Genomic DNA, 6,573 nt, shown 5'->3' with positions numbered 1-6,573 from the left:
ATAGATTAATTCCCATTTTTTTCTGAGAAACTGCCATATTGATTTCCATAATGATTATACCAGTTTGTACTCTCAAAAGCAAGGGAGGGGTGTTCCATTTGCTATACATCCTTTCCAACCTAAGCTGTCACTTGTGTTTTTGATTTAGCAGTCCTTACAGATGTAAGATGGAATCTCACAGACATTTTGATTTCTATTTCTCTGGTGGCTACACATGTTGAATATCTCTTAGTTGCCTATAGTTTCTCAGAGCGTAGCTCATTGTGTACGGTTGAGACCGTGTGGCCTTTCCTTATAAATATTTCTCCTTATACCCACCAATAAGTCTAACCCTCACTCTTATTCAAATAAACTTCTCTTTGAAACAGATGAACACCATTACAGAAAACCATAGACAATCAAAATGCAGAGTTGTGAGCCTAGCCCTCGTGGATATCTCTACAACTCCAGCAAGGAAAGCTCATGAAACATTTCATAATACTGGGCAGAAAGACTGTCAGTGCCAGAGGAATAGGGTGTTTGCTGTGAAATTGTGCCTCCTGGTAGTGTCAGACGTTATCCCACAAAGTCTCACCAACTTGGCTACCTAAACATCTAAACAAGGAAAACAGACTTCTTAATGTGGATGGTGGATGGCTTTAGCTTTAGTCTTTTGCATGCAAGTATTCAGTACTTTCAACACTCTTACTTTTAAAGGTAGTCTACTGTCCATGATTTTAGTACATTTATAGAAACTCATGTCTTTTGATGTGTACATTTTTATCTAGGCCCTTTATTCTGACTTATTGCCTTGTATGTTCAAATTTCTTTTTTATTCATTAAAAGCATATTAAATGTGCTTATTTATTGATATATATGGTATGTTTTTGTGGGATGTATGTGGATGTCAAAAAACAACTTGAAGAAACCAATTCTGTCTTCTAACTATGTGGGTCCCATGAATCAGACTCAGATGTTTGAGCAAGGTATCAATTACATGAGAATGGTGAAAATAGATAACTTCGTATTTTTTTTTACAGGAATGTGGTTTTATTTTATTAATCATGTTCCAAAACACTGTAGTTGGAAAATGTCACTAAAAGTCGCAAAAACAAAACTACTCAACACCAGTATAAGTATATAATGAATACTTTTAATTCTGGCTATATTAAGCTCATGTTTATATAATACTTCCATAATGTATTTCATTTTATATTAAAAGAACTCAGGGTAAGTAATACTAGAGAACTATGGAATCCTGGATTCTGTGGCAGATGGGTTATCCTCATAGTCACAAAAGGGACCCTAAAAGACAGACCAAGGATACAAGCAATCTAAAGTAGACCATGTTAGTAGCAGTGGGTTTTTAAAGTGTCATGAAGATAAGTCAGACAACAACTTCACACACAGCTCATACATTTTAATGAAGATCAGAGCACTGACGGCAAGGCTGTGTAACACTAGGAATGTAACTTTATGGTGGGCTTTTAGTCATGACTCTTACCTCACTCTACTGTATGCAAAAGACAAGGGAATGCCTTAACACCAAATAATACACAGTAGCCAAAAAGCCTATAAACATAGTAAGAGACAGTCTCTTAGTCTTTTTGTTGTTGTTGTTTTTGTTTTATGACACAGGGTTTCTGTGTAATAGCCCTAGCTGTCCTGAAACTTCCCTTGTAGACCAGGCTGGCCTCAAACTCACATTCAAGTCTCACAGCCCGATCCATATCAGAAAATTCATACATTTAAGGATAAACATTTAAGGATTGTGGGAAATCCTATAACATTTTACATCTTAGTAAACAGCAGCGAATTCCAACTGAAGATAAAGTGATTTTTCACTAGAAGTAGGAAAACAAAACCCACTGAACATCAGCATGAATATATAATGTATACATTAATTGTGACATATTAAGTACCTCTTAATGTAATATTCCCAAACTATGTTACCTCATATTGTGTTTTAAATATATAGGGAAGTGATATTAAAGAAACTACAGAGTTTGGCTTCTGTGGACAGATATAGGAACCTTACAGAAGACAGAAAAGGGAACTGGAAGGTACTAGGAAAACTACTTGGAATGAATAAAATGCCAAGGCCTTTAGGCAGTAGACATTAGGAATGCCACTGATAAGAAGTCCATTCAATGCAGCAAAAGTGAGAAGATTGTAGGTAGTGACTTCCCTAAGAAAATCTTTGAGAGTACTGAATACCCAAGGTATCTAAATAACAGGATGGAAATTGAAGACAGGTGCTTAGATGTGCCGTTCTCATCACTCTAAATAAAACAGCACCCATCTCCAAGTCACACTTGTCCCTTACACCCTACATCATGCTCAATAGCATTATCCCTTGACATGCTGTATATTCCTCATCCACTCATGGATGATAGTATTTCCAAAGCTCTATCCTTGGTGCCTAGGACACGACATGGCATGTAGTAGGCATACAGCAGTTGTTGAAAAAATCGATTGGAGGCTTAACTATTGTCCATATGTGGAATATTTGGTATTTTGAGGTTACTTCATTCTACATAAAAGAATTTACTCATCAAGATTAAATGAATACAAAATGTGTTGTTCATTTATAATACCACAGTAAAAAGTACTGCAACTATTATGGTCTACAAATTGTTCTCCAATTGTTTGGGGGAGGGAGTAAATTATACAAAAGCACCCAAGAATACCCTCATAATTGTACCAACCAGTGAGTCCACAAAGGTAATAAAGGCAAAACATGAAGTTCTCAGCTTCTGAAGACAAGGTCTTGTTTTCTCAGGTTTAGTATCCAAGTAACATTTTACTCTTCTGAGGAATATATTTTCCTTTTGGATGTATGAACCACTGGTATAGAGGGCATGGCAGTTTGGAATGCAATAGCAGCAATGCTTTTGTGCAAAATTTGGCATTTCAAATCATGCCTCATTAATTCAAAAAACATAACTACCTACCATGCAATGAACAGTATGTGCAAAGGTAAAATTTTAAGATATGGAGTTCATTTAATAGTAAGAAAAATAATTACAACACATTGTGCTGTGGTAATGTGGGAAAAGGAAGACAAAAAATATGAAGGAATATCTAATTTCTACTGGAAAGGGCTGAAAACAACCTCTGGACACAGTATTACTAAAAGTACATCATACAAGTAAATTATTTACCTGACCACAAAGAAAGGCCTGGAAATAATGGTGTCTACAAAGGTACTGAGGCTGAAACACATAAGTGCATTGGGAAAGTACTGGAAGAACTTGATTAATTGACTATGACCCACTGAAAAAGTCTGTGCTTCTAAAAATCACATTAAAGATTATTTAATTTTAGAAAGCCAAAGTATTTTCATAATAAAACTTGCTAAAATGCTAGGAAACATAAAAATCTTGGTTTTATAAAGATATGCCAGAAGTTGAAGCAGGGATGGAGGAATCTCCCCTAGCTACAATTGCCTATTCAGAATTTTGTTGATCAAAAAGGAGCCTGTAATTTTGATGTTTGGAAAAATGTTGATCTAGAAGACAAATCAGAGTATAGAAATGAGGCTGGGAAGGTAAACCTTCTGTTTCTCTTCCTGAAAAACTACACAAAACTGCGGGGGGGGGGTGAAGCAGAGAAGATTTTCCATTAAAAATGAAGTATCTGTCTTTTGCTCATACTGAACTTAAAATTACTGTGCAGTCAGTATTTAATAGGCAGTTAGAAATAAACTTCAGAGGAAGCAAGGAGACTGGGGCTCAAGTTCCTGGCAGGGAAATCAGCCTGATATTATGGGCACTGCAAGCCAAATGGCTGTGAAAGATATTCTTTAGCATGAGCATTTGGAGTAAAAAGCAAGAAAGAGAAAGAAGAACAGAACTTACATGAAGACAGAAAGTGAGAAACAACAAGAAAACAAGGAACTAGAAAAGATTGGTCATCAAAAAATAGGCAACCTATTTTTCTTTAAAACAGAAAAATGAGTAAATATAAGTTGACTTCTTCAGAATTTAAAAGAACAACAGTAGAGGTGACTAATGAATTTGACTCTACTACAGGGGGGAAGGACAGGCACCTTCGTTGCTTACAGTCAACGTTCTTCTAAGTGAAGTCACGCATGTAGAAACACACTCTGAAAGACTACATGCCTTCCACATAACTAAGTCTCCTAAGAATAAACAGCTGATGGAGGATTAATACAGTGTTGAAAGCCAGCTAAGGACAACACTACCAGATAAGACAGAAGAGGAAACAATGGGGGAGAGTAGTTCAGATGACGTCCCATGAAATGCAGGGCAAAGAAAGCATGAAAGAGGCTCACTAAGAGTCAGAAGAACAGTCAAGAAAGAAACCTGTAAAAAGGATAAAAGCTGTAGAATAAAAATAGAGAGAAACCAATAAAAACAAGGAAATTTTAAAAGCTGAAAAGCGGAGAATTGTTATCAGTTACTGAAACTTAAGATTTTAGAAAGAGAAACTGAGTATGGCTAATGCACAAGGTGCAGGAGCAGAAATTACTGGAATGTAAAGATGTCATTGGGACAGAAGTCTAGTGCATCAGAAGGGATCATCATACAGACTATCCCTAGACAACAGGAGTTGAGGTAGGCAGAAAGTTGGTGAGCAAGACAGCAAATTAGGCTCTCTGACCATCAGCATTTCAATCCTAATAAAGGCAAAACATATGTAAAGTTCATTATATGCAAAGATGTGCCCTAAAAGCATCTGAACTGACAGAATCATTTACACTGATTTTTATCTTCATTATTGGAGAAACCATGCAGTTTTTGTTTTAAACAAAATAAGAAAAATAATTTATAAAGTAGCTAAGTCAATAATTTAAGTATTATTAGTAATACATGGCAAAATAAATACAATGGTTCATTCCTAAAATCTTTTGCCATTTAGATTACTGGAAATGAAATCTAAATATAGTTATAATCTTTTAATTGCCTACATTTATACTGATCTATATATCTGAAACAAGGAGAAAACTGATTTTCATCTTTGAAGTATGCAGATTTGTGTTACAAATATTTTACCACAGTGAAATATAACTGGGGTCCTCCTCACCAGTGGCAGGATTGTATGCAGTTCAGTTCAGTTAGAATAACATATATGCTATTTTAGAAGGGAGAGACTACTTTTTCACAGATTTAGGACTATACAATGAATGGTGATAGCATTAGAGAAGGGTACCATGCTGGGCATCTTTACGTAGTGTATATACTTAGGATCAGTGTAGACATCGCCTCTCCTGAAGCCTTCTTTTCCATCTCACCCATCTTCTTCCAAGCAGTGAGGACAGAGCACACCTAGCTGCAGCGCTGCTGAAAGAAGCTCAGGATCTGCTTAGCATCCGCCGTGCTCCACTCCTGCTCCTTCAGAGGTCCTTCACACACCGACACATACTTCTTCAAAATTTTTTCTCCTACTTCTCGGAAATCCAAAGGCTCTTTGTGTGTGGTGCAACTTGCTCCAAAAACATCAGTATCAACTTCATTATTTTCTGACTGTAGATCTGTGCAATGCTTTAATCCCCAGTAGCACATTTCTCCGCTGTACATCATAGCCAGCACGTGAATATCACTAAATATTCCTGTACTCAGTAATTTAGCTGTGTCTAGGTCTTGGAAAGAAACACCTTCATTTAACTGGATAGGGCATCGATAATTTAGCATCTGCAGCAAGTAATTGATCCCATCAACAAGGTACTTCTGGAGCAAGTTAGATTTTCTCAGAAGCCACTCCCTTCTCTTAGTTAGAGAGTGACAGTACATATATAACAGGGCTCCTCGTCTCCAAGAGAGGCATTCCAGTAGCTCATCCCCAAGCAAATCGCACAGCTTGGGATGCATATTGTTTTCTTTAACTAAAATTTCTGGTTCTGAAAGAAAACTGAGAAGCTCTTTTACTTTCTGGGGAGAAGAGTCTTCAGGAAAATCTTCATCTACTAGCTTATTCTCCTCAAAATATGTCATGTCTAATATGGCCTGTATGTACAGTTCCAAAAGATTTGATGGATTTGAACATTCTTGCTCTTCTCCACACAAGAGTTTCAATTTTTCTAGAGCTGCAGAGGCCCGAATTAAAAAGTGATCGTCTTCCCCCGCGGCTTCGCTAAGGTGCTGTATGTGGGCCTGAGCCAGGTCCCCGAGCTCTTCCACCCGCCTCACCACACCGGACACCGCGGCCGCCATCTAACTTCGTATTTTTATTTTTAAAAGAAACTCATTTATTTTCCCCTGTTCAGTATAATGTCAGCATAGTTTTGTTATCTATTGCTTTCAAATTAGGTGTGATTTTACTATGCTTAGTATTAGAATTTTTATTATGAAGGGTATTTAAATTATCAAAGTCCTTTTATGATAATTCTGATAATTTGATAATGATATGATGCAGTGAGTGACATTATTTCTATTCATGGATTCTATTACATTTGCTGCCGTGCATATGTTGAAACATCTCTAGTGTCAAGTAATTTCAGTCATGGTGCACCATTTGTCTGTACATTAAATGTGTGCTTGAAAATGTGTATATAGGTGGGTGGAAACAGAAGTATGCATGCCAGGAATTGTATCTGAAAGCCAGAAGACAAACTTGAGTGTTTGTCTTGGT

At 36.8% G+C, this 6,573-nt stretch overlaps 1 pseudogene; it reads right to left on the bottom strand.

The window, feature by feature from the left end:
* Positions 1-1,024: 1,024 nt before the first annotated feature.
* On the bottom strand, positions 1,025-6,155 carry LOC142857286 (RAB7A-interacting MON1-CCZ1 complex subunit 1 pseudogene; annotated as a pseudogene).
* Positions 6,156-6,573: the final 418 nt, after the last annotated feature.

This window comes from Microtus pennsylvanicus, chromosome 9, assembly GCF_037038515.1.
Source record: "Microtus pennsylvanicus isolate mMicPen1 chromosome 9, mMicPen1.hap1, whole genome shotgun sequence".
NCBI lineage: Eukaryota > Metazoa > Chordata > Mammalia > Rodentia > Cricetidae > Microtus > Microtus pennsylvanicus.
Note: the sequence above shows the minus strand (reverse complement) of the source record. Positions and strands in the feature narration are given on the sequence as shown.